Source organism: Pongo abelii, chromosome 8 (genome assembly GCF_028885655.2).
Source record: "Pongo abelii isolate AG06213 chromosome 8, NHGRI_mPonAbe1-v2.0_pri, whole genome shotgun sequence".
In the NCBI taxonomy this organism is placed as follows: domain Eukaryota; kingdom Metazoa; phylum Chordata; class Mammalia; order Primates; family Hominidae; genus Pongo; species Pongo abelii.
Window position 1 is genome coordinate 134,022,079 of NC_071993.2, and position 26,432 is coordinate 134,048,510.

A 26,432-nucleotide genomic window follows, 5' to 3' on the forward strand; every position below is an offset into this window, starting at 1 on the left:
GGAGGGACACATGAGAACCCAGCCGTGTGAGGATGGAGGCAGAAGTGGGCGTTACATGACCACAAGCCAAGGAGTGTCCAGGAGCCTCTAGGGCAATTTACCACCCAATTTACCAGAAACTAAAGAGAAATGGACTTCCTTTCCTCTTCTCCTCTATTTCTAAGCATTATTTTGCACAGTCACCCCGTAGCCACTGTTGCCATGAGCCAGGAGGCTTGATCTATTGAGTCTAGACTGGTATTACAGTTAAGTATTTAATCAGGTCACTTTCAGAGGCTTGGCGGGAGACCTTTAATCTCTTGAGCATTTTCACATGTCTCATTTGACGAGGGCCTCTCTGTCCAGAAAGACTGTAGGGCGGAGCCAGAGCTTCTGGTCGTGTTTAGATCCATCAGGTACAGGTGAAATTTCATGGAAGCTTATTTGCATTGGAATTGATTCTGCAATCCAGTATCAGATCCTCTTATGGGCTACATTCCACTGACCTGGAATCCCAGAGGGTTAAGAGATGATTTGCAGTTGGACTGATCTGGGGGTGAACCCTTTGCTAGTTGTAATTTTTGGAATTTACCTCACCCTCTATGCTTTGGTGTGCTCACCTGTAAACTGGGGAGAAAAGCAATTGCTACCCCTTGGTGTTTTCATGAGGATTCAGTGTTGACACCCAAGAGATGTTATCATTTATTGGACTTTGCTCCGTAATCTAGTAGAGAAATGGACCACAGGGTGACAGTTAGGAGCTTCGGAGTGTTTGCTGTTGGCCAGAGAAGGGGCCTGGGGCTCAGTACTCATGGTGGAGTCTCTGGGAAGCTTCACCAAGGAGGCTCCTGGCGAGCCTTGGAGGACGCTGAGGATGTGGAGGGAAGCAGAGGGAGAGCGGCAGACTGGGAGGAGCCTGAGGGAGGCGCTGCCTGGGCTCCAGCTTCAGATGCGTGGGAGAGAGGTTGGGTCAGGGCCAGGAGTGCTCAGGCCAGCTTAACAGGTAGGACTTTTGTCCTGAGAACCTCAGGATGGTGGGACCATTGCGGGGAGGGGCAGGGGAAGCAGGCGGGAGGGCACTTCATGGCACAGTTGTAAGTTCATGAATCAGTTGCATGATTTAAAAACAAAATATTGGAGCTGAGAGTCACATAACATGTAGCTAACCATGATCAAGAACAATTCAGTGGCATTTAGGTCACAGTGTGTGCAGCCACCGCCACTGTGTAAACCAAGACATTTCTACACTCCAAAGGAAAGCCATGTACCCATTTAGCAGTTTCTTCTTTTTTTTCCTCTTCCCCCAGCTCCTGGCCGCCACCAAACTGTGTTCTGTGTCTCTGGATTTATCTGTCCTGGATAGTTCATAAAAATGCAGATCCCACAGTGTGTGGTCCTTGTGTCTGCCTTCGTCCATTTAGCACGCTCATCCACACTGTAGCATGGATCGCTGCTTCGTTCCTTCCTGTGGTGGAATAGCATTCTGCTGTATGAGTAGACCACGATTTGTTTGTCCGTTCCCCTCGTGATGGACATGTGGGCTCTTTCCACCTTTTGGCTCTTGTGACTGGCGCTGCTGGGAACATTCATGTCCGCGTGTGTGTTTGAGCAGGTGCTCAGTTCTCTCGGGTATGGACCTGGGAGTGGAATTGCGGGGTCATGTGGCGCTTCCGTGTTTCATGTAGTTGCACGATTCTTGGACACAGCAGCAAAGCCTTGCTGAACCTCCTGTGGCCCAGGCCTGCACTACGCACTTCACCTCTTACCTCCCTGAGACTTCCCTGTGACCATCGGGGTGGGGAGCAGGTGCCCTTGCCTGGGTAGGTTGGCATGGGCGCTGATGGTCCTCTTGGCCGCTTTGCTGTTCTGTCTCCTTAGAGGGGGTGCAGCGCCTCCTCCTGCATTTCCAGGGCTGGCCCTCTCCAGCCTTGGGAGACTGTAGATTCTGATTCTGTGGTTGAAGGCCTTGCATGGGTGAGGCCTGGCTTGGGGTCACTGGCCTTGTGCACAGGAGTCCAGGCCAAGGCAAGGTTTTGCCAAGGTTGGCATCTAAGACATGTAGAGACAAAGCTGCCTGTGCTGCCCTGATTGCTTTAGCCATGGCAGAGAAGTGTGGGCATCAGCACAAGGACTCGGGGCCCGGTCCCTGGTTTTCTCTAGGTGAGTACCCCCTATCGGGTTTTTGGCTATTTGGACATCAAGTGGTTTCTGACAGTTTTGAGATGCTGGACCTGAGGACGTGAAAGGGGAGCTGATAGAGGACGGACTCCCTGTCTCTTCATCAGATCCTGCAAGGGCCCATCTCCCCTGCCCGTGGGCAGTGCCAGCTTCAGATTCCCTGCGTCGAGGTTGGGGGCCACAGGAAGCCCGTTTATTTTGGAGTTGGGAATTCTCTTGGGCTAGTTGCCGCACGCCCACCGAGCCAGGTCTCTGACCCAGGAGGGATGGAGCATCTCGGAAATAAGATCTGGGCAGTATAATCCCAGAGGATAGTGGGTGGGAGAGACAACCGTGTCTTTTCACTGCAAGCCTCTCATGAGCTCAGACTTGGAGAGACATGGATAGAAGCCAGGGGGAGAAGCCCAGACGGGATACTTTCACTTTCTATAAAATTAAAATTCATACAATTCCAGGCTGTCCTGGAGGAGCATTTGCACGCTGTGCAGCTGTGAGGTTTGGAGGGGCGAAGACACCAGGATGCATGGCTGATCCTTCTCTGTGTGGAAGTCTGTCTTGGAGCAGTGGGTGGGACCTGGTCTGGTGGTGCTGGGGGAAGCGAGGCCCAGAAGTGCAGGTTCAGGAGCCCGAGCTGAGCTGAGCACAGTGAACACAACAGTGTGTTTTTGCTGGAAGCCTCTCATGGACTCAGACTTGGAGAGGCATGGATAGAAGCCAAAGACAGAAGCCCCCACTGGGGTTGGGGTTGGGACCTCATCTGTTGAATGGGGTGGTCGACTTTCCAGGAGTTTTCCAGCTCCACTTTCCCATGTATTTCAGGGAAGCCATTCTGAAGCGGGAGGTGGTGCAGCACAGAGTTTATGCAGTCAGGCTCTGGCGTATGGCCTTCCTGTCACTTCCAGGAACCAATGTGTCTTCATCTATCAACTGAGGATACGCATGGCCCCTGCCCTCCCTGGGCTTTGGGAGGATGCAGAGTCACTGGAAAGTGCTTAATCTTGTGCCTGGTGCAGAGTACCTGGCATTGTTATTAGCCCAGCCAGCTCAAACTCAATCTCCCCTTCCAGAGGTTACTTAGAAAGGTAACAAAGAATTGTCAGGTAGTAGAAAGGCGTTAAGTCTTTTGGTAACAAGATGGAATAAAAGTGGGCCGCTGAGACAGTTCATAGAATATTGATGGAGATGCTGAGGACTCCGGAGATGCTACGTGTTGGATGTGTGGATTCTGGAAGGTTGAGGATAGTCAAAGCTGAACTCCAGAATGAGTATTCAGAGCGCTTGATTATCTGAGCCTACAGGCCTAGCATTGAAGGAATCTCCTCCGGCTAAATGTGAAGTTTAAAATTAGGGACTTGGATCAGCTGATGACTGCAAAATAGCAGAGAAGGGCCTTCAAAGCCATGCTGGGGCGGGGTGTGTTGGCATGCGCCTAGTCTCAGCTATGCCGAAGGCTGAGGCAGGACGATTATGAGTTCAAGTCCAGCCTGAGCAAAATAGCAAGACCCTTGTCTCCAAAAAACAGAAGAAACAAAAAACCTGTCCTCCCGGGAAGACCTAGAGATTGCTTTTGACTAAACCCAATCAACAGGCTGGTGGGATTTCTCGAAAAGTAAAATTAGCACCATTCCAGGCTGTCCTAGAGGAGCATTTGAACACTGCAGCTGTGAGGTTTGGAGAGGCGAAGACACCAGGATACGTGGCCGTGTGGGACTCTGTCTTGGAGCAGCGGGTGGGACCTGGTCTGGTGGCGCCAGGGGAAACAAGGCCCAGCAGTGCAGGTTCCGGAGCCCCTGTTGAGCCGAGCATAGGAGGCCCTTTGTGGTAGGTAAGGGCAGACTGTCCCTGAAGTACCACGGCCCTCACTGGTGGAGGTGGGCACACTGGGCCACTGGCTGATGCACAGCGCACAGGCAACTGCAGAATATCTCCAAGTCCCTCTCCGCTTGACATTTGGTTCAATTACTGCCAGACTTGGGGGAACTTTCCCTCACCGCAGGTGCCCAGAGTTGAGATCAGGCCAAGAACTGGGCCCAGTGTCACCATCAGCTCCTGGCCACCTCCTCCCCTCCTGCTCTGGGGTCTCTTGTATATGCGTCCTTCAGTCCTTTTTCCATAGGTTGGCCTGGATATATGTGGAGGAGTCTGAGGCATTTTTGAGCTTGTGGAGGAGGACTGGGAGGACCTTGGCTTTGGATGTCTGGACAAGCAGAAGGCCCAGGGCCAGGGCCTTGATGTGGGGACCTTCCTCTGGGAGGCTGCCCAGTGTGGCAGGGCTTCCCACAATCAGGACGGATTCTGTGGAGGTGTTGAGACTTTCCAGTTTTCCAGCTCCACTTTCCCATGTATTTCAGGGAAGCCATTCTGAAGCGGGAGGTGGTGCAGCACAGAGTTTATGCAGTCAGGCTCTGGCGTATGGCCTTCCTGTCACTTCCAGGAACCAATGTGTCTTCATCTATCAACTGAGGATACGCATGGCCCCTGCCCTCCCTGGGCTTTGGGAGGATGCAGAGTCACTGGAAAGTGCTTAATCTTGTGCCTGGTACAGAGTACCTGGCATTGTTATTAGCCCAGCCAGCTCAAACTCAAGCTCCCCTTCCAGAGGTTACTTAGAAAGGTAACAAAGAATTGTCAGGTAGTAGAAAGGTGTTAAGTCTTTTGTTAATAAGATGGAATAAAAGTGGGCCGCTGAGACAGTTCATAGAATATTGATGGAGATGCTGAGGACTCCGGAGATGCTACGTGTTGGATGTGTGGATTCACTTTGTCATCCAGGCTGGAGTGCAGAGGCACACTCATAGCTCACTGCAGCCTTGAACTCCTAGGCTCAAGTGATCTTCCCACCTCAGCCTCCCCAGTAACTGGGACTACAGGTGCACACCACCATACTTCGCTAAGTTTTAAACATTTTGTACAGACAGGATTTTGCTATGTTGCCCAGGCTGCTCTCAAATTCTTGGCCTCAGCTCAGGTGATCCTTGTGTCTCAGCCTCCCAAAGGGTTGGGATTACAAGCGTGAGCCACTGTGCTTGGCTGTAGACTTTTTGTGTTAAAGGCCAGAAAGTAAATATTTTAGGCTTTGTGGGTCATCATGGTTTCTGCTGCAGCTACTCAGCTCTGCCATTGTAACACAAAAGCAGCCACAGACAGTGCATAGGCTCATAAGCATGGCTGTGTTCCAATAAAATTTTATTTATAGACAGTGAAATTTGTATATACTCTATAGTTTTTGCATGTCATGAAACATTCTTATTTTGATATTTTCCAAAGTATTTAAAAACATAAAAACCATTCTTAGCTCACAGGAATACAAAAACTGGTGACAGTGAGATTTGGCTTCTAACCTGTAGTTTGCCCACCTCTGGTATTGGTTCAAAGTATTTCATGACAAAGACTCCCATTTATAAAGAATACAAAACATTAGTGTAAAATTAGAGAAAAATGATCAAACTTATTGGGAGAAGTAAATTCTCAAACTGTTCCCTGGTGAACATGTTTGCTTACTTCTTTTTCCTTTATTTTATAAAATTGTGGCAAAACATACATACCATGAAATTTACTGTCTTAACCATTTTTAAGTGTACAGTTCAGTGGTATTAAGGACATTCATGTTGTGCAAACAGCAGCACCATTCATCACCGGAACTCTTTTCATCTTCCCCAAAGCAACTCTGTGCCCATTAGACACTAACCCTCCCTTCCCCCTCTTCCTAGCCCCTGGCAGCCTCCATTCTGCTTTCTGTCTACAAATTTGATGACTCTAGGAACCTCATAATAAAATGGCATTTGTCATTTTGTGAGTGGCTTATTTCACTCAGTTTAAAGCCCTAATGGTTCACTATATTTTAGCATATGTCGTAATTTCCTTTCTTTGTAAGGCTGAATAATATTCCATTGTTTGTATATGCCAGTTTTGCTTATCCATCTATTACCAGCGGATACTTGGGTTGTCTCCATGTTTTAGCTCTTGTGAATAATGCTGCTATGAACATGGGTGTACAAATATCTCTTCAAGACCCTGATTTCACTTATTTTGAGTGTGTACCCAGAAGTGGAATTGGTAGGTCATATGGTAATTCTATTTTTAATTTTTTGAGGGACTGCTGTACTGTTTTCTCTAGTGGCTCTATCTATTTTACATTCCCACCACTAGTACACAGGGGTTTGAGTTTCTCCACACTTGTTTTTCTCCAACACTTGATATTTTCTGTTTTTTTTTTTCTTTTTTTTTGGTCTTCTTTTTAATCATAGCCATCCTTATGTGTGTGAAGTGGTATCTTACTGTCCTTTTGATTTGGATTTTCTTAAGGGTTAGTGATGTTGAGCATTTTTTTCATGAGCTTATTGACCATTTGTGTATCTTTTTGGAGAAAAGTTTATTCAAGCTCTTTGCCCATTTTTAATCTGTTTCTTTGTTTTTATTGAGTTGTAGGAATTCTTTATTCTGGATATTAAGCCCTTAGTGGATATAGGATTTGGAAATATTTTATCCCATTCTGTGGTGTTGCCTTTCTACTCTGTTGATAGTCTCCTTTGATACACGAAAGTTTTTAATTTTGATGAAGTCCAACTTCTCTGTCTTGTTATTGTTGTTTTCTGTGCATTTGAGGTCATATCCAAGAAATAATTGCCAAATCCAGTGCCTTGAAGTTTTTCCTCTGTTTCCTGCTAAGAGTTTTACAGTTTTATCTCTTATGCTTAGGGCTTCTGTCCATTTTGAGTTAACTTTTGTGAATAGTAGAAGAGTCCAGCTTCATCTTTTTTTTTTTTTTTTTTGAGACGGAGTTTCACTCTTTTTGCCCAGGCTGGAGTGCAATGGCGCCATCTCAGCTCACCACAACCTCCGCCTCCCGGGTTCAAACGATTCTCCTGCCTCAGCCTCCTGAGTAGCTGAGATTACAGGCATGTGCCACCATGCCCGGCTAATTTTTTGTGTTTTTAGTAGAGACGGGTTTCTCCATGTTGGTCAGGCTTGTCCCAAACTCCCCACCTCAGGTGATCCGCCCACCTCAGCATCCCAAAGTGCTGGGATTACAGGCATGAGCCACCGCGCCCCGCCTGGCTTCATTTTTTTGCTTGTGAATATCTAGTCTTCAGCCATTTGTTGAAACCATTTATTGTTCTTTCCCATTGAATGGTCTTGGCTCTCTGTTGAAACCATTTGACCTTATATGTGAGGATTTATTTCCGGGCTCTGTATTCTCTTCTATTGGTCTCTATATATGTATCTTTACGGCAGCTGTTTTGATTGACACTGTTTTGATTATGAGTTCTTTCTTAGTCCATTTGTGCTGCTAGGACAACATACATGAGACTGGATAGTTTATAAATAATAGCAATTTATTCTCATAGTTCTGGAGGCTGGGAAGTCCAAGATCAAGGCACTAGCAAATTCTGTGTCTAATGATGGCTGCTCCCTGCTTCCAAAATGGCACCTTGCTGCTACATTCTCTGGAGGGGATGAGCACCAGAGGGGATGAGCACCGGAGGGGACGAACACCGGAGGGGACGAACACCAGAGGGGATGAAGGGGATGAACACCGGAGGGGACGAACACCGGAGGGGATGAAGGGGATGAACACTGGAGGGGACGAACACTGGAGGGGAAGAAGAGGATGAACACCGGAGGGGATGAACACCGGAGGGGACGAACACTGGAGGGAATGAAAACCGGAGGGGACGAACACATGAGGGGATGGACACCGGAGGGGACGGACACTGGAGGGGACGGACACAGGAGGGGATGAACACCGGAGGGGATGAACACCGGAAGGCATGAACACTAGAGGGGACGAACACAGGAGGGGACGAACACAGGAGGGGACGAACACTGGAAGGGACGAACACCGGAGGGGATGAACACCTGAAGGGATGAACACAGGAGGGGAGGAACACTGGAGGGGACGAACACTGGAGGGGACGAACACCGGAGGGGACGAGCACTGGAGGGGATGAACACAGGAGGGGATGAACACCGGAATGCATGAATACTGGAGGGGACGGACACAGGAGGGGATGAACACCAGAGGGGATGAACACCGGAAGGCATGAACACTGGAGGGGACGAACACAGGAGGGGACGAACACCGGAAGGGACGAACACCGGAGGGGATGAACACTGGAAGGGATGAACACAGGAGGGGACGAACACTGGAGGGGATGAGCACCGGAGGGGATGAACACAGGAGGGGATGAACACCGGAGGGGATGAACACCAGGAGGGACGAACACCGGAGGGGATGAACAACTGTGCTCTCACATGGCAGAAGGGATGCAAGGGAATGAACCCCCTTCCTTAAGCTCTTCTGTAAGGGGCCTGATTCCATCCGTGAAGGTTTCATCCTCCTGATTTAGTCACCCCTCAAAGTCCCACCATTTAAAACGATGACGTTGGCTATTGAGTTTCAACACAGGAATTCTGGGGGACATCAGACCATAGCAGTAGCTTTGTACTAAATTTTGAAATCAGGAAGTGTAAGTCTGCTAGCTTTGTTCTTCTTTTTCAAGATTGTTTTGGCTATTCAGGGTCCTTTGAGATTTCATCTAAATTCTAGGATGAATTTTTCTATTTCTGCATGTACCTGTTTACTTTTGCCATATTTCTTAGGCTGCTAGGTTAAGTGACATCAGTGTTTTTACTTTAATTTAAATTTATCTTTTAATTTTTCTCTCATTTGTAGTAGCTTGATTTAGTAATCACGCATCTCAGGTGATTCTCCCGCCTCGGCCTCCCAGAGTGCTGGGATTACAGGCGTGAACCACTGCGCCTGACCCAAAATACCTATTTTAGAAAACAAACTCTTCAGTTCAGATGAGTCAGAGTCGTCATGAGACCAGCGTTCTGTGATAGGCTGTAGTTCAGGGAAGTGGATTAGTGCCGCTGCTTTCATTCCTTTGGATGCTTTGGTTTGGTGTTTGTTAATCCCAGAAGTCAGATTATTAGGCCTTTCTGTATTTGGGTCCCTTTCTTGGCAGCTGTAAGTGTGACGCATGTCCCCAATGAAGGAGACTGCTTCCTTTGTCCTTTGAAGGCCACGCCTACCTTGTTGCCTGAATAGGAGCCTCTAAGAGCTGGTGGCTGGATTTAGCCCTCAGTTGGGGCTGGCATTGGGAGAGTCTAGGGTAAGACAGATTTGGAGGAGAAGCAAGAAGGAGAAGGGTGCAACTCCTCCCTAATGCCTTTCCAACCTTTGAGAATTGTTTTTCTCAAATAATGTTTTTGCCTCTAATCTGGTCATTTCTTTGTAGTCTCAGTAATGGATAAGAAATTTGCCCTGTGAGTTAAGCATGGTTTACAGGAATGATGGCAGACTCAAAATATTTGGGGATTCAGTGATTTGCCTTGCTTTGTAATTTTGGTTTCATTTGCAGTTGGGAGTTGATTGAGAATAATTTGGAATAAAACTGTTCTAGAAGGAAGACATCCATGCAAACCATTCTGCTTATTCTTTCAAGCCAAGTGGTTTTCCATATTAGATGATAGGAGTCTGGAGCACTTCATACTCAATATTCAGAGTACATATTTTATTTATTTTGGGGAGACAGGGTCTCTGTCACCCAGGCTGGAGTGCAGTGGTATAATCTCGGCTCACTGCAACCTCCGCCTCCCGGGTTCAAATGATTCTCCTGCCTCAGCCTTCCAAGTACCTGGGATTACAGGCGCCTGCCACCATGCCCAGCTAATTTTTGTATTTTTAGTAGAGACGGGGTTTCACCATGTTGGCCAGGCTAGTCTCGAACTCCTGACCTCAAGTGATCCACCCACCTCAGCCTCCCAAAGTGCTGGGATTATAGGCGGGAGCCACTGTGCCTGGCCCAAAGTACCTATTTTAGTAAACAAATTCTCAGTTCAAATAAGTCAGAGTGTCTTTTTTTGTAGTTGGCCAGGGTTTGTGTAATTAGTTTATCAAGTAAAATTTGACTTGTATTGACAAGAACTGGAGTTGTGATAGCAAACAGTAATTGCTAACTCTATCTTATGAGGGAAATCAAAAGCGTCTATTGAATTACAGTGACTCTATTATATTGCCCTGTAACTTCACCAAGATGATTCTTTGGAGGATGATTAAATGTAGTCATGAATCCATATATATGAGAAAGCAAACAGATGGATAAACAACCAAAGTAATTATCATCTGTACATTCACATTTTTCCATCACAATATTTCAGGGACCTGCTGGTCCAGAGTCATCTGTTTGGTCATTGTCTGGGAGGATGACATTCTTCATAAAATGTGCTTGGTTGGTTTATCTGCCCTGCACTGTTACCAGAGGGCATTTCAGCTATTTAAACTCCCAGAAAGTGTTGGTAGCTTCCTTGTTTTTATTGGTGTCTAGTGGACAGAGGGGACAAGAGAAAGTTTGATGGGGTGTATTCTGTGGTTATGAGAGGAAACGCTATACTGTGTAAAGAAGCCCCTAAAAACCAGTTTAAAAAGATTGTTTTATGGATAGATTGCATTACCTAAATTCTGATGAAATATTTCATTTCATGGTGCTAGTTTTAACTTTAATCTTTTAAAACACAAAAGTAAAACCAATCCAACAACAAAAACATCTTCAAAACCACAGTTAAACAGCATTTGTGGGCCGGGCACAGTGGCTCATGCCTGTAATCCCAGCACTTTGGGAGGCCGAGGCGGGTGGATCACAAGGTCAGGAGATCGAGACCATCCTAGCTAACACAGTGAAACTCTGTCTCTACTAAAAGTACGAAAAATTAGCTGGGCGTGGTGGCGGGCGCCTGTACTCCCAGCTACTCGGGAGGCTGAGGCAGGAGAATGGTGTGAACCCCGGGAGGCAGAGCTTGCAGTGAGCCAAGATCGCGCCACTGCACTCCAGCCTGGGCGACAGTGCGAGACTCCATCTCAAAACAAACAAAACAAAACAAAACAAAAAAACAGCATTTGTGGATTGTACCTGTCTGAGTAGTGTATAATCACCTTTCCTAGACAACTTTCCCTTTCTCAGCCCGCCTTTGCAGGTGAGGTGCTCAGACTTAAAAGTCCCATGGGAAGATAATTTTGCAAATTATTCTCTTTTAAGCTGCTTTGTTTAAAGGATTCTAAAGTCACATCATGAGGAGGGGAGAGCCAAGAGGGTGTTGGATGTGTTTTGTCACTCTGATATTTGCTCTTTTTTTTTTTTTTTGAGATGGAGTCTCGCTGTGTCGCCCAGGCTGGAGTGCAGTGGCAGGATCTCGGCTCACTGCAAGCTCTGCCTCCCGGGTTCACACCATTCTCCCGCCTCAGCCTCCCGAGTAGCTGGGACTACAGGTGCCCGCCACCACGCCCGGCTGATTTTTGTACTTTTAGTAGAGACAGGGTTTCACCGTGTTAGCCAGGATGGTCTCGATCTCCTGACCTCATGATCCGCCTGCCTCGGCCTCCCAAAGTGCTGGGATTATAGGCATGAGCCACCGCGCCGGGCCGATATTTGCTCATTTTCCGAGTGTTTTGTGAGTCCTGAGGAATGAGCTCAAGGAGGAGATGGGTTCATTCCTTCTTCTAGGTTTGTTTTCGAGTGGGGTGAAGCTCACTTTTATTTTCAGGTGGAAGCTGTGCACTGGATTCATTTGGGACAGGTTGGCAGGTAGAACAGTAGAATAAATCTTGAAGACCTACAAGCGTTAGAATGGGAGAGGAATGGATGGAGCTGCTCCTTCCTTCTGATTTGCAGGAAGTTTCCTTAATGGAACGAGCCAGCCCCGAGGGAGCCCTCATCTGGGACCCTGGGATGTGCGATGCAGCAGAGTTCCATTATCCTGTTTATTTTTGCTGTAAATACACTCAATGTTACACAAATTCATTAAAAGATAAGCATGATCTGTCCTGTTGGGAAGCTTCTGATGGAAAGTAGGGGATAGCTGATGATTCCTCTGGATGGGCGTTTATTTGCAAGGTGTTTCTTTCCAGAAAATGCTTAACTAGATTACATGTTTCATGACCTCAATATAAATTCTTTTAGTTTTCCTGACCTTTTGTGATTTTAGTTACTATCCTAAAATATATTGATTTCTTTTTCTTGTTCATCTAGAAATGATCATTAAAAACAAACAAATAGGCCGGGCGTGGTGGCTCATGCCTGTAATCTCTGCACTTTGGGAGGCTGAGGCTGGTGGATCACTTGAGGTCAGGAGTTCGAGACCAGCCTGGCCAACATGGTGAAATCCTATCTCTACCAAAAAAAAAAAAAAAGCCGGATGTATTGGTGTGTGCCTGTAATCCCAGCTACTCGGGAGGCTGAGGCAGGAGAATCATTTGAACCTGGGAGGCGGAGATTGCGGTGAGTGGAGATTGTGCCACTGCACTCCAGCCTGGGTGACAGAGAGAGACTCCATCTCAAAAAATAAAAACAAACAAATGAAAGGTTTAAGACCTTCTTTGAACCTGACTGCCTTGCCTTCTTTGGCAAGTTAATTTTTCTGAGGTCAAGAGAATAGGCGCTGGAACCAAACTGCTTGGGATCAGATCCTAGACCTAGCACTGGTTGACCTGAGGTAAGTTAATCTCTGTGTGCAGCCTTTCTCTTAAATGGGGGTAGTAATAGTGGTTGTGGCATAAGATTGAGGTTAAACGAGTAAGTGTATGCAAGCACCTACTGAATGCTATTTAAGTTAATGCAATCATTCAGTGGATTTCGGCTAAATTCATGCATTCAGTAAATATTTACCCTGTGCCTGCAAAATGACTGCTGTGTACTTGGCCCTGGGATACAATAGGGACTGAAGTAGATCTGGGGGACTGGCAAGTAAGTAGGCAGCCACAAGACAGCTGCGAATGGTAGGAGAGAGAAAGGACTACCCAGGGAGGCTTCCTGGAAGAAGTGGCTTTTTAAATAGGTGCTTTGAAGAGAATAGATATGAGTTAATGAGATGAAGAGGGGTAGGAGAGAGTAGCATCAGTTTAGCTGAGGGCCTTGAGGCGCAAGAGTGCACAGGCCACTGCAGTTCAGTGTAGGTGAGTCAAGGTGAGGCTGGGAGCTGAGCAGGGTCATCCCAAGCTGTCTGGAGGAATTTAGACTTAATGCTCAGAGCAGTGGCTGGTGATTGAAAGGTTCGGAGTGGATGGTTCTTGAAGGGTTCAGAGCTACATCAGATTTTGTTGCAGGAAGAGTTCATGGGCAGTGGTTTGAAGAACGGGAAGGAGGAAGGAGAGGAGACAGGTGACGGGGAGGCATGGCAGCCATGCAGGGGAGGTGATGGGGCCTGAATGGGGTTGATGGTGGTGGGGGTGGGGAGGAGCCGGTGGGTTTGAGAATATTAGGAGGATAAGGAGTGCCATGTCCTGACTGATTGGTTGTAGGGGAGGGGAGGGAAGTGTCCAGGCCTGGATGCAGGGGCTGCTGGTCTCCGGTGGTCCTGGAGAAGGATGAACTCAGGGTATAGTTGTTCCCCAGCACTGGGCACAGGGTGCAGGGCTGTGCCCGTGGTGGACAGTAGGAAATGCTTGCTGCAGGAAACCCTCAGCAGGCAGAGCCGTGTGTAGTCTCTGAACCTTGCAAGCGGACCTGCCGAGGCAGCTGTCGGGTGGCTGGAGCAGTTTACGCAGTTGGGAGTCAGCACGAAGATGGGTATGGAAGCCTCCAGAGATGACCTGCGCGGGAGGGTTTGGAAAGTGAGGAGAAGCTGAGGAGTTGGAGCCCTAAAGAACAGCTGTGCAAAGGACTGAGATGGAGGAGACCAGGGAGTGGAGGCCCAGGGAAGACACCAAGCCCGAGGAGGAAGTGGCTGGGAAGGAAAAGAAGGAAGAGTGTCGATGCCAGGGTGCCCTCGGCTCTGCAGGTCACGTATCAGTGGCGAGGTGGATTGGGGCTTGTGTTGGCAATGTTGCCACAGAGACTTGGCTGTAAAAAGACAAGAGAGCTCTCAGTAAGAAGCTGGAGAGGGTGTTATCAACAGCTATGTAACAGATCACACCAAAACCTAGGAGCTGAAAACAATTTTTTTTTTTTTTGAGACTGATTCTCACTCTGTCACCCAGGCTGGAGTGCAGTGGTGCAGTCTCGGCTCACTGCAGCCCTGCCTCCCGGGTTCAAACGATTCTCCTGCCTCAGCCTCCTGAGTAGCTGGGATTACAGGCGTGCACCACCATACCTGGCTAATTTTTGTATTTTTAGTAGAGACGGAGTTTCACTATGTCAGTCAAGCTGGTCTCGAACTCCTGACTTTGTGATCCACCCGCCTCAGCCTCCCAAAGTGCTGGGATTACAGGTGTCAGCCACCGTGCCTGGCCAGAAAATGTTTTTTATCCTAGTTTCTGTGCGGCTTAGCTGGGCCCCCAGCTCAGGCCCTCTGAAGTGCTGCATTTAAGGTATCCACGGGGGACAGAGTCATTTCAGGGTCTCACTGGAGAAGAATCGGCTTCTAAGCTTACATGGCGGTGTTGGCAGGACCCACTTTCTTGATGGCTGTTGGCGGAGGGCACTTGCATTTCCTTCCCGTGTGGGCCTCTCCATAGGGGCAGCTCATGTAGGGCTGCTTTTGTCACAGCAGGTGAGTGGGAAGCAGAGGGTGGGGCGGAGAGGGGGAGAGGGGGAGAGGGAAAGAGCTGAGAAGGGGAAAGAGAGAGAGAGAGAGAGAGTGCACACAAGGCAGAAGTCAGAGCCCTTTTGTCACTGAATCATGGAAGTGACAGCCCATCACTGGCAGTATTTTATTGGCTAGAAGTGAGTCACTAGGTCCAGCCCATACTCAACGGGATCATTTTTATGGATTTTCTTTTAGGAAATGAATGGAGTGAGTCAAATACTCTTTACTTTACATGTGGACATGCTCGGCTGTGCATCTGGGTTTGCTGCCACCGGCCTCTTTTTCCAGTCCCAAAAAACACGTGTTCATGAATCCACTTGGGTGCAGATGCACATACTGTATGGCTGGCGGTCGGAAGCAGTTTCTTTGAAGTTTCTGGCACTTTGCTGATGCAGGCAGCTCAATGTCGGAGTGGCCAAGAGCAGGGGGTTTTGAGGACATCTCTGCCGTGCATCTCATGATTGCCACAGTGCTTTATTGAGCATAACAACTTGGAATGCTCAGTTGTGGTTTGCGGCATTCACTTACTGATGAATGTTCACCTGATAGGCAGAGATGCTCTGGACTCTTTTTAAACGGCTTTCTTGAGCAATTACTCACATACCATGCAGTGTATCCACTGTAAACGTGTACCATTCAGTGGTTTTTGGCATATTACATTAATGTTTTAAATTTTTGGGAAAAGTACATATAACATAGAATTTTCCCCTTTAACCCTTTAAGAATGCACATTTCATTGGCATTAAATACGTCTAGTGTTGTGCTACTCATTCTCTGTTTCCAAGACTTTCACCATCCCAGACAGAAACTTTGTATCCATTAAAAGCTAATTCTTGGCCGGAAGCGGTAGCTCACGCCTGTAATCCTAGCACTTTGGGAGGCGGAAGTGGGTGAATCACTTGAGGTCAGGAGTTCAAGACCAGCCTGGCCAATATGGTGAAACCCCATTTCTACTAAAAATACAAAAATTAGCTGGATGTGGTGGCTGGCACCTGTAATCCCAGCTACTTGGGAGGCTAAGGCAGGAGAATCGCTTGAACCCAGAAGGCGGAGGTGGCAGTGAGCTGAGATCGCATCACTACACTCCAGTCTGGGCAACAGAGCGAGACTTCATCTAAAAAAGGAAAAAGCTAACTTTCCATTCCCTGTCCCCTCAGCCTCTGTTAGTTTCTAATCTATTATATTTTCTGTCTCTGAATTTGACTACTCTGGGAGCCACATATGAACGGAATTGCACAGTATTTGTCCTTTTGTGCCTGGCTAATTTCGCATAGTATCTTCCGGGTTCATCCATGTCACGGCACACGTCAACGCTTCCTTGCTCTGAAGAATATTTCACTGTATGCATAGCCACATTTTGTTTAATTTGTTCATCTCTTGATGGACACTTGTGACATGGTTTCTTCCCAGCGTTTCACTGTTGTGAATAACTTGTCCACTCTTTGCTGGAGGAAGTGCATTAGCGCCCATCTCACAGTCACAGCGGACAGGCTCACTTCTTGGATCAGATGCTCATTGTGAAGCAGATCAATGCAGCAAGAATGCAGGTCTGATCCTGTCCCTCATCCCTGGCCCATGACTTGGGAGAGATGCGGCCCCCTCGGCCCGGCCAGAGCTGAGACAAAGACTGGTACCTGGAGGCTTGGCAGCAGCATGCCCTCCTTCCTCCTGCTCTTTGCCTCAGTCTTTGCTTGCAGAAATAGGGTTGCTGTTAGCCCTATTTCTTAGGGTTGGTATGGGATGATGTGGTATTCTGTGGTGTTTCTGGTCTTTCTCAGGGCAGAATAAAGTTTAAGTCTACCGTGATAATGGTGGTGCTGGTAAGCTGTGGTTGACGATGGTGGTGGTTGGTAGTATCACTGTTGGTGGTGATGGTGGTGGTGGTAATATTGCTGATGATGATTGTGTTGGTAGTATTGATGTTGCTGGTGAGCGTGATGAAGATGGTAATACTGTCCAGCCGGGCCTTTTGAGGGCATCTGGCTGAACCTCTTTCTTACGTGGGGTGGGGTCGGGGTAGGCACCCTGAAACAGGGCCCTCAAAATGCTCCAGGCCACAGATGGAGAAGGAAAGTTTCCCGATGTGGGGTTGCTTCCCAGGAATTCTCACCTCTCGGAGCCTGTGATGCGGGCGCCCAGCTGTGCAGCTGCCATTGAGCCTGGATCCCAAGCTTCCCCTCCCTGGAATCATTCTGAGCTGCTCTGGTCCTTTGGTCTGGATTTTCCATCCTCTCCCTCAAAGGGAAACTTGCCCCCTCTGCCTGTCCTGAGGTTGGGGGTATGTGTGCCGGGCCTGGCCCAGGGCAGTACTGGGGTTGGGTGAGAAGGCAGGTCTGGAGCTGGTTGTATGCCTGGGCCCAGCAAGCTGGGCATTCAGAATCCCTTTCTGTGGCCCGGGCCCACCCCCTTGACCCTGTTCCCTTTGTAACTGAGCTTTCGTCTTTGCTTTGGGTCCCTGGCCACCCCTTTCTGGGAGTGGTGCAGGTTCTGCTGGGGGGAGGTGCACCCTGTCCTTGCTGCCTGCCTGGCACTCTGGGTTCCCCTCTGCACTTGTTTGCTGATCCATCTCCATTGAGTCCCAAAGGTGTTTATTGAAGGTGACCTGGGTTGGGGGACATGGGGTTAACACACCCAGGTCCTGCTCTCCTGCAGCCCTCTCCCTGTGGGGAATGGGGAGCTGCGGGACAGCCCCTAAGCCGTCTAGTGCCTCTGGGGATTCCAGGAAGGCACTCCTTGGGTGGATGTGTTGCTTGGCAAGTGCAACCTGGGCAGGATTTCGGCTCCCACGTGTCCCTTCAGCCCTGGGCCTTTGGCAGTGAACACACCTTCCAACTGTACATGGCAGTCCATAGTGGGTAGGTGTGTAAGGGAGGGTTGGTCCTATGATGAGACCCATTCTTGTGAATTCCTTTTTCCCAGGGCATCAGTACATCCCCTGCTTAATTTCAGAGCAGCAAGGGCAGAGCTGGGACACGGATGGATCTCTCTGTGATGAGAGCATCGGGTGTTGAATGTCCTTTCTGTGCTCTAACTATAAATTCATGTTAGACAGCAAAATGTAGGCGTTTGACTGATGCAGGAAGGATCTGGAGGGTAAAAGTATTACTCAAGAATATTTCACCTAAAAAGGACTTTGTGACAAGGTTTGCTTGTGACAGTCCTTGTATGATATTGGGTGATATTTCTTGTGACTTTTGTTTTGACATGTCTCTGGCTGGTTTTATGAGGGCTATTCGGGGAGCACCAAAGGGAGAGTGGCCAGAGAGGCAAAGCTCTGTCTGGCTCTCGATGGGAGGGCTGTGCTTTTTTAGAGTGTGGAGCCGCGTGTTATGCAGCATGCAGTGTTGTGGCTAGGGACAGAAGCTGGGTCAGAAACATTAGCCCCCCCAAAGCGGGTTTCTCCCACCTTCCAGACCTGTGTCTTTGAGCAGCCATCTAACATCCTCTCTAAGCCTCATTTTTTTTTTCCATTTGTGAAATGGGAATGAGTAGTAATCCCTCCCTTGTAAAGTTTTTGTGATAATGAAATTAGATAAATTAGGCAGTCTGCCAGAAGCAGTCAGTGGCTGTTCCATGGTAAGGGGCTAATAGCTCTCATTACAGTTTTTCCTAGTTGTGTTATTTGGAGAGCTGGTTCCTAATTCGAGTTCGCCACAGCTTATCTGTATCATGTCTTGTCTCCGCTTTGGGTGGCAGTTCTTACCTGGGGTCTTGGGTGGTAAATACTGGTTTGTTGGTCTGGATTGACTGGATGATTGGAGGTCTGGTCTGTGCTTGCCTGCAGGGTCAGCTTAGCCTAGCTGTGACATGGAAAGGCTCTCTCTCCTCTAGACTGGGGTTCTGTTCATGGGATTAATGGAATTGTTATTTCATCCTGTCTCAAGGGCTTTCTGGAATAAGGGCAATGGGGCCTTTGACAGTGCCCAGAATTGCCACTATCCCTTTGAAGCAAAGGGAAATCGGTTGCAGAGAGAGGGACTCTGCAGCCTTTGTTGTGGATGCAGCAGTACAGTTACTCTTTGTTTGGGATGTGCTGGGAGTGCTGTTCTCAGAGCAAGGCCACATGATGCCTGGAGGCGGGGCGGCAGCATGCCCTCCTTCCTCCTGCTTTTTGCCTCAGAGTCTTTGTGTGCAGAAATGGGGTTTTTGTTAACCCCACTTGATAGGGTTAATATGGGATGATGTGAGGAAATGCATCAAGTGTTCGTTGGAGTTTCTGGTCTTTCCCAGGGCAGAATGAAGTTTAACTCTACCATGATGATGATGGTACTGGTGATAGTGGTGGTGCTGGTGATGTTGGTGATGTTAGTTTTGATGATGGTGGTTGGTAGTATTGCTGTTGGCGGTGATGGTGGTGGTGGTAACATTGCTGGTGGTGATTGTGTTGGTAGTATTGATGTTGGTGGGGGGGTGAAGGTGGTGGTATTGGTGGTGGTAGTGGTAGTATTGTTTTTTGTAGTGTTTTTAGTATTGTTGGTGATAGTGGTGGTCGTATTGTTGGTAGTGTTAGCATGGTTGTTGGTAGTATTACTGGTAGTATTGTTGGTGATAGTGGTGATGGTAGTATTGTTGATAGTATTGGTGATGGTGGTAGTGTTGTTGGTAACATTAGTGATTGTGGTGGTGGTATTGTTGGTAGTAGTGGTAGTGTTGTTGGTAGTATTGTTGGTGATGGTGGTGATGGTGGTAGTGTTGTTTTTGTTGGTATTGCTGTTGGTAGTATTGTTGGTGATTGTGGTGGTGGTAGTATTGTTGGTAGTGTTTTTGGTATTGCTGTTGGTAGTATTGTTTGGTGGTAGTATTGTTGTTGGTGTTGTTGTTGGTAGTGTTGGTGGTAGTGTTGTTGTTGGCGGTAGTGTTGTTGGCGGTAGTATTGTTGTTGGCGGTAGTATTGTTGGTGTTGTTGGCGGTAGTATTGTTGTTGGTGGTAGTATTGTTGTTGGCGGTAGTATTGTTGGCGGTAGTATTGTTGTTGGCGGTAGTATTGTTGGTGGTGGTAGTGTTGTTTGTGGTATTGGTGACAATGGTAGTAGTAGTAGTATTGTTGTTGGTATTAATAGTATTGAGGCAGGAGAATAGAGCCTGGAGGCAGAAGACCTAAGGACTTCCTAGAACTAAATCAAATGGAAACATGCTGTGACAGGAAATAACCTCTTCATTTACATTGGGTGTACACTGAGTAAATGACTATGTAACTTTACTTCAGCCTCTTCATTTTTTTTTTTTTTTTTTTTTTTGAGACAGATTTTCACTATTGTCACCCAGGCTGGAGTGCAGTGGCGCGATCTTGGCTCACTGCAACCTCCGCTTCCTGGGTTCAAGCGATTCTCCTGCCTCAGCCTCCTGAGTAGCTGGGACTACAGATGTGCACCACCAGGCCCAGCTAATTTTTGTATTCTTAGTAGAGATGGGATTTCACCATGTTGGCCAGGATGGTCTCAATTTCTTGACCTTGTGATCCGCCCACCTCGGCCTCCCAGAGGGGTGGGATTACAGGCGTGAGCCACCATGCCTGGCCAGCCTCTTCATTTATGTGGGGTGTACACCAAGTAACCAATGGTGGTGGTAGTATTGTTGGTGATACGGTAGTATTGTTATTGGTGGTGGTGGTGTAGGTGATGCTGGTGGTAGTAGCATTGTTATTGTTCATAGTATGTAGGTGATGGTGGTGGTAGCGGTAGTATTGTTATTGTTGGTTGTATTGTTGGGGACGGTGGTGGTAATATTGTTACTGTTGGTAGTATTGTTGGTAGTGTTGTTGGTGATGTTATTGTTGGTAGTATTGTTGATGGTGGTAGTGGTAGTATTGGTGGTGATGCGGTAGTATTGTTATTGTTGGTGGTGTTGGTGATGTTGTTATTCTTGGTAGTACGGTTGGTGATGGTGGTGGTGGTAGTATTGGTGGTAGTATTGTTGGTGATGTATTATTGTTGGTAGTGTTGGTGATGTTATTCTTGGTAGTATTGTCGGTGGTGGTGGTAGTATTGGTAGTATTGTTGGTGATGTGGTAGTGTTATTGTTGGTAATATTGTAGGTGATGGTGGTGTTAGCGTTGTTATTGTTGGTAGTATTGGTGATGTGGTGGTGGTGGTGATAGTATTGTTATTGTTGGTAGTATTGTTGGTGATGGTAGTGATAGTATTTTTTTGTTGGTGATATTGTTGGTAGTATTGTTAGTGATGTAGTGATGGGGCGGTGGTAGTATCGTTGGTAGTATTTTTGGTAGTATTGGTGGTGGTGGTAGTATTGTTGGTGATGGTAGTGATAGTATTTTTTTGTTGGTGGTATTGTTGCTAGTATTGTTAGTGATGTAGTGATGGGGTGGTGGTAGTATTGTTGGTAGTATTTTTGGTAGTGTTGGTGATGGTGGTGATAGTATTTTTGGTAGTGGTGGTAGTATTTTGGTGATGGTGGTGGTGGAAGTATTGTTGGTAGTAATTTTCATAGTGTTGATGGTGTTGTTATTGGCGGTGATGGCAGTGGAGGTGGTGGTGGTAGTATTGTCGGTAGTATTTTTAGTAGTGTTGGTAGTGGTGGTATTGGTGATGGTGGTGGTGATAGTGGTGTGGTGTGGTGTGGTGTGGTGTGGTGGTAGTGTTGTTATCAGTGGTGATGGTGGTGGTGATAGTGTTGTGGTGTGGTGTGGTGGTAGTGTTGTTATCAGTGGTGATGGTGGTGGTGATAGTGTTGTGGTGTGGTGTGGTGGTAGTGTTGTTATCAGTGGTGATGGTGGTGGTGATAGTGGTGTGGTGTGGTGGTGGTGATAGTGGTGTGGTGGTGGTGGTATTGGTGATGGTGGTGGTGATAGTGGTGTGGTGATAGTGGTGTGGTGTGGTGGTGGTGATAGTGGTGTGGTGTGGTGGTGGTGGTAGTGGTGATGGTGGTGGTGATAGTGGTGTGGTGTGGTGGTGGTATTGGTGATGGTGGTGGTGATAGTGGTGTGGTGTGGTGGTGGTGATAGTGGTGTGGTGGTGGTGGTATTGGTGATGGTGGTGGTGATAGTGGTGTGGTGATAGTGGTGTGGTGTGGTGGTGGTGATAGTGGTGTGGTGGTGGTGGTATTGGTGATGGTGGTGGTGGTAGTGGTGATGGTGGTGGTGATAGTAGTGTGGTGTGGTGGTGGTGGTAGTGGTGATGGTGGTGGTGATAGTGGTGTGCTGTGGTGATGGTGGTGGTGGTGATGGTGGTGGTGATAGTGGTGTGGTGTGGTGGTGGTAGTGGTGATGGCAGTGGAGGAGGTGGTGGTGGTAGTATTGTCAGTGATGGTGGTGGTGGTAGTGTTGTTGGTAGTATTTTTTGTAGCGTTGGTAGTGGTGGTAGTGGTGATGGTGGTGGTGGTAGTGTTGTTATCGGTGGTGATGGCAGTGGAGGTGGTGGTGGTAGCAATATTATTGATAGCAGTTTTGGTAGTGGTGGTGGTAGTATTGGTGATGGTGGTGGCAGTATTGTTGGTGAAGTATTGGTGATGGTGGTGGCAGTATTGTTGGTGATAGCAGTGGAGGTGCTGGTGTTAGTACACTGTCATCAGTGGAGCTCCCATTTTTCAGCTGAATGCCTTCGTAGCATAGGCTTCCTGGGAATGAGTATGGGTAGAACATCCCTCATTTGTGGTTGCGATTTTTCCCAGGAGCTGTGTTGGTGGGGGAAGCCTTGTTCCATGTGTGTTGGGGTTAGAGGGTGTGTGGCTGCTCAGTGGTCAGCTTTGATGTCACTTGAAACATGTTACAGGTGAGTCAGGTGGAGCATCAGGGAACTGCAGGGAGATGAGTGTTTTCTGATGTCAGGTCCGATGGAGCTTTAAAAGCTAAAAATGAAACAAACAGAAAATGCGGAGAGATGTTCAGTAGTTTGCTCGGTACATTTTTAAAACTTCCGAGTGGTCCTGTGTGTTGGGTGTCATGGTGGACACACTGTCGTGAGTGCTTTCTGGGCAAAGTCTCCCCTGCCTGCCCTTTATCCTTGTGTGCTTTCGTCCTGCTCAGCAGCACCTCTGTAAGCAAGCAAACAGGGTTTTATAGCCTCTTGCTAAGTATTTCTCATCTCTTGCTAAGTATTTCTACTATGGTGCAAAAGCAATCTTATTATGTGTTGCTGTATTTTTATAGTCAATTGAAATGACTATTAAAATATAACATTGCTCATCAGGCTCAGAGCAGCACTGCTGGAGAGGCCTGCCCTTGCAGATGAGGCAGCTGAGTCCTGGAAAGAGAGGTCTTCTTGGGAATCACAGCCGATGCCAGGGGCCTGAGGCTTGGGCTGCTATGTAGGACCCTCCACAACCTCAGAATGGCCCTGGGCTCTGCTGTCACATCTTGAAATGTTTTTTCTATTTTCTTTATTGTGGCAAGATATATATAACCTAAAATTTCCCATTTGAACCATTTTTAGGTGTACAGTTCAGTGGCGTTAAACACATTCACGTTGTTGGGCAACCATCACCACCATCCATTGCCAGAACGCTTTTCTTCTTCCTGAAGACAGACTCTGTTCCTATTAAACACTAACTCCCATTCCCTCCTCCTCCCAGCCCCTGGCAGCCGCTGTGCTGTTTTCTGTCTCTATGCATGTGACTACTCTAAGAACTTCGTGTAAGTAGGATCACACAGCTTCCGTCCTTTTGTGACTGGCTTATTTCACTCAGCATAATGTCCTCAAGGTTCATCCACATTGTAGCATGTGTCAGAATTTCCTTTTTTAGGTGTGGGTAATATTTCATTATATGTACATACCACGTTTTATCCATTCATCTGTTGATAGACATTTGGGTTGTTTCTGCCTTTTAGCTATTGTGAATAATGCTGCTGTGAACCTTGGTGTACAAGTTTCTGTTCAAGTCCCTGCTTTCAGTTATGTTGGTATTGCTTGATCATGTAGTAGTTGTATGTTTAACTTTTGAGGAACTGCCAAACGGTTTTTCCGCGGCTGCACCATTTTACATTCATGTGACCGGTGCACAAGGGTTTCTGCTGCTTCAGATCCTTACCAACATTTGTTATTTATTTAAATAATAGCCATCCTAATCATCTCCAAATGTATCACAATTTTTGTTTTTTGTTTCTTTTTTCTTGAGATGGAGTCTTGCTCTGTTGCCCAGGCTGGAGTCAGTGGCGCATTCTCAGCTCACTGCAACCTCTGCCTCCCAGGTTCAAGTGATTCTCGTGCCTCAGCCTTCCAAGTAGCTGGGATTACAGGCATGCACCATCATGCTTGACTAATTTTTGTCCTTTTTGTAGAGAAGGGGTTTCACTATGTTGGTCAGGCTGGTCTTGAAGTCCTGGCCTCAAATGATCCGCTCACCTTGGCCTCCCAAAGTGCTGGGATTACAGGCGTGAGCCACCGTGCCTGGCCCAAATTTATCATAATTTTTGAACAAAGGCCTTTCTTTTCATTTTCATTTTGCCTTGGGCCCCGAACATTTTGTAGCCAGTCCTGCTGGGAACTGATGCAGCCTGGGTGTTCTGTGGAGCCCCGCCCATGTTCATGGGCACAAGGGTTTGGCCAGGTGTCAGTTTAAGCTGCTGGGGAAGACAGGTTGGCGCTGTCTGGGGTTAAAGGTGGTTCCCAGAAGGCCCAGATCTGGGGCAGAGTAGCTCTGTGTGCAGTGAGCTGGCAGGCAGGAGGGATGGCTGTCTTGGCCTCCGCTGTTTTATTTAGTGCCTTACCTGGAATCTCTATTCCTGCCGAGTGGTCACGTTGCACAGGGGTTGTGAGCAGATCAGTGGCTCACTCTTTGAAGGGCAGCTCACCCACACACATTTTGGGTGCTGTCTGGGGAAGGAAAATTTATCAAGCAGTTAACTAAGAAAAGATTTGTTTGTGTCCTCTGGGAACTGACACTGCATACTAGCTGGCTCAGATAGTGGTGGTGAGGGTAGCCTTTGGGTGAGACCTGTCCGTATGCCTGTTAAAACAGGTGACAAAGGCAGGCAGCCCAGGTCTGGTCAAGTTGGGAGACTTGGCTGCCTCCTCCAAGGCTGTGCTGGGATGGACTCTCCGCCACTGCTCAGTTTCGGTCTGCAAGTATGGAAATGCCCGCTTCTCTGCAGCCGGTGCATCTGGGCCAGGCCCAGGCTGCCACTGTGCAGTTGTTGATCTGCCCGGGAACAAGAGGGCTATGTTTGGGCTGCCTGTGCCTTGGAAGAGCTCATCAGCAGTCAGCATCTGAGGTGTGCAAACACATCTGAGCAGACTTCTTCCTCCAGAGCTCTGCCCCGTCGGGACTTCTGGAAGCCTGAGATTTTACCAGCAAAAGGTCCTGCGTGTCCTGACCTTTAGGATCTGAGAGTGACTTCGTACCTTCTTGTGCTAAGGCCTACAGCCTACGAGCATGTACCCTCTGTCTAGTTAGAAGTGACTGTACCAGGTCCTGGTGCAGCTGAGTGAGCGGGAGGAGAGGGGCTCAGGAGGGGAGCACAGGAACAGGAGCTGGGCCCGGCTGAGCTGCTCAGTGGGAAGATGGCAAGACACTGCAGATCCTTGCTCCCCGTCCACGTGCCTTGCTGGGAGAGAAAAGGAGCTCCTCAGCTCGCACTGGGGCCGTCTTAAAATCTAAGCGAATGTTTATTGTGCACATGTAGGGTGTCCCCGGCTGGATGGGCCTTCATACGCAGGAGCTGATACACACTCACCAGGGACCCCTTTGCTGTCATCCTCCCATTTGCTGGAGGGAGAAACTGAGCTTCACAGAGTTCGTGTTGCTTGTCAGGGCACAGAACAGGGGTTTGGGGCCGAGTCCATGTCTTGATTCTAGAGGCTGAGTGCTTGGCTCAGAGGGAGTGGCCAGGCTGGTCTGCAGAGTTCCAGGGATTTTGCCTGAGCAGTGGGGGGCCACCAGCCTTGAAAATGGGACTCTATGGTGAGGCAGTGGAAGCGAGGCCCCCTCGGGGAGGGGTCGGGGGTGTTGAGGGGCACCTCTTCAGGCATGACCCTCGGGGGCACCTGTCTTACTCTTCTCTCATCTGCATGGTGGGCAAGAGCCCAGACTGGGCATTCTCCCTAGGGTGCTAGAGGAGGCTCAGGCCAAGAGCCCACAGGGAGGAGGCAAAGTGCTTTGTCACCTGAGAAGCCCCCACATTGGAGGGAGCGTGGGCTCTCCCTGGGCACAGGCTGCACCCGATGGGGGGAAGCGGGGAAGGGGTCTCTGCAAGGGTGTCCTCTCCAGCAGCCTGTGCCGACAGGCACTAGGCTTTATTGTTTTCCTCACAGAGGGCTTGATTGGTTTTTAATCTTCAATTTTACTTTTTTATCAAAGCTAAATAATGTAACAACGACAGAGGAGGAATTTCAAGCAACTACAAAGAAACCAAATATGTTTTGGCAAGTCCCTGGCGTGGCTGCCTTTCCCTGTCTTCTCCCTCCTGGTTGCAGTATGGACGGAGGTGTCACTCTTCAGGCTTGGGGACGGCACTGGGCTGCTGGCTCACCTGAAGATGCCTTTGGCATGTGCAACTTCTCCAAAAGTGCAAACGCCTCCCATCAAAGCTGAAATTCCATGGGCCAAAAACACATTCACAAAACAGTTCATGCTGGTTTGTTCAATCCAGCCTTATTTATTTATTTATCTTCATTTTTATTTTTTTTTAGAGCCAGAGTCTCACTCTGTCACCCAGGCTTGACTGCAGTGGCACGGTCATAGCTCACTGCAGCCTTCAACTCCTGGGCTCAAGTGATCCTGCCTCAGCCTCCCGAGTAGCTGGGACTGCAGGTGCCCACCATCGTGCCTAGCAAATGTATTTTTTTGTAGATATGGGG

General features: G+C 48.2%; 1 protein-coding gene across 4 annotated transcripts in view; it reads left to right on the forward strand.

Moving 5' to 3' along the window:
• Window positions 1-26,432, forward strand: part of DOCK1 (dedicator of cytokinesis 1) — a 547,152-nt gene that overhangs the window by 23,605 nt on the left and 497,115 nt on the right. The window lies entirely within an intron of this gene.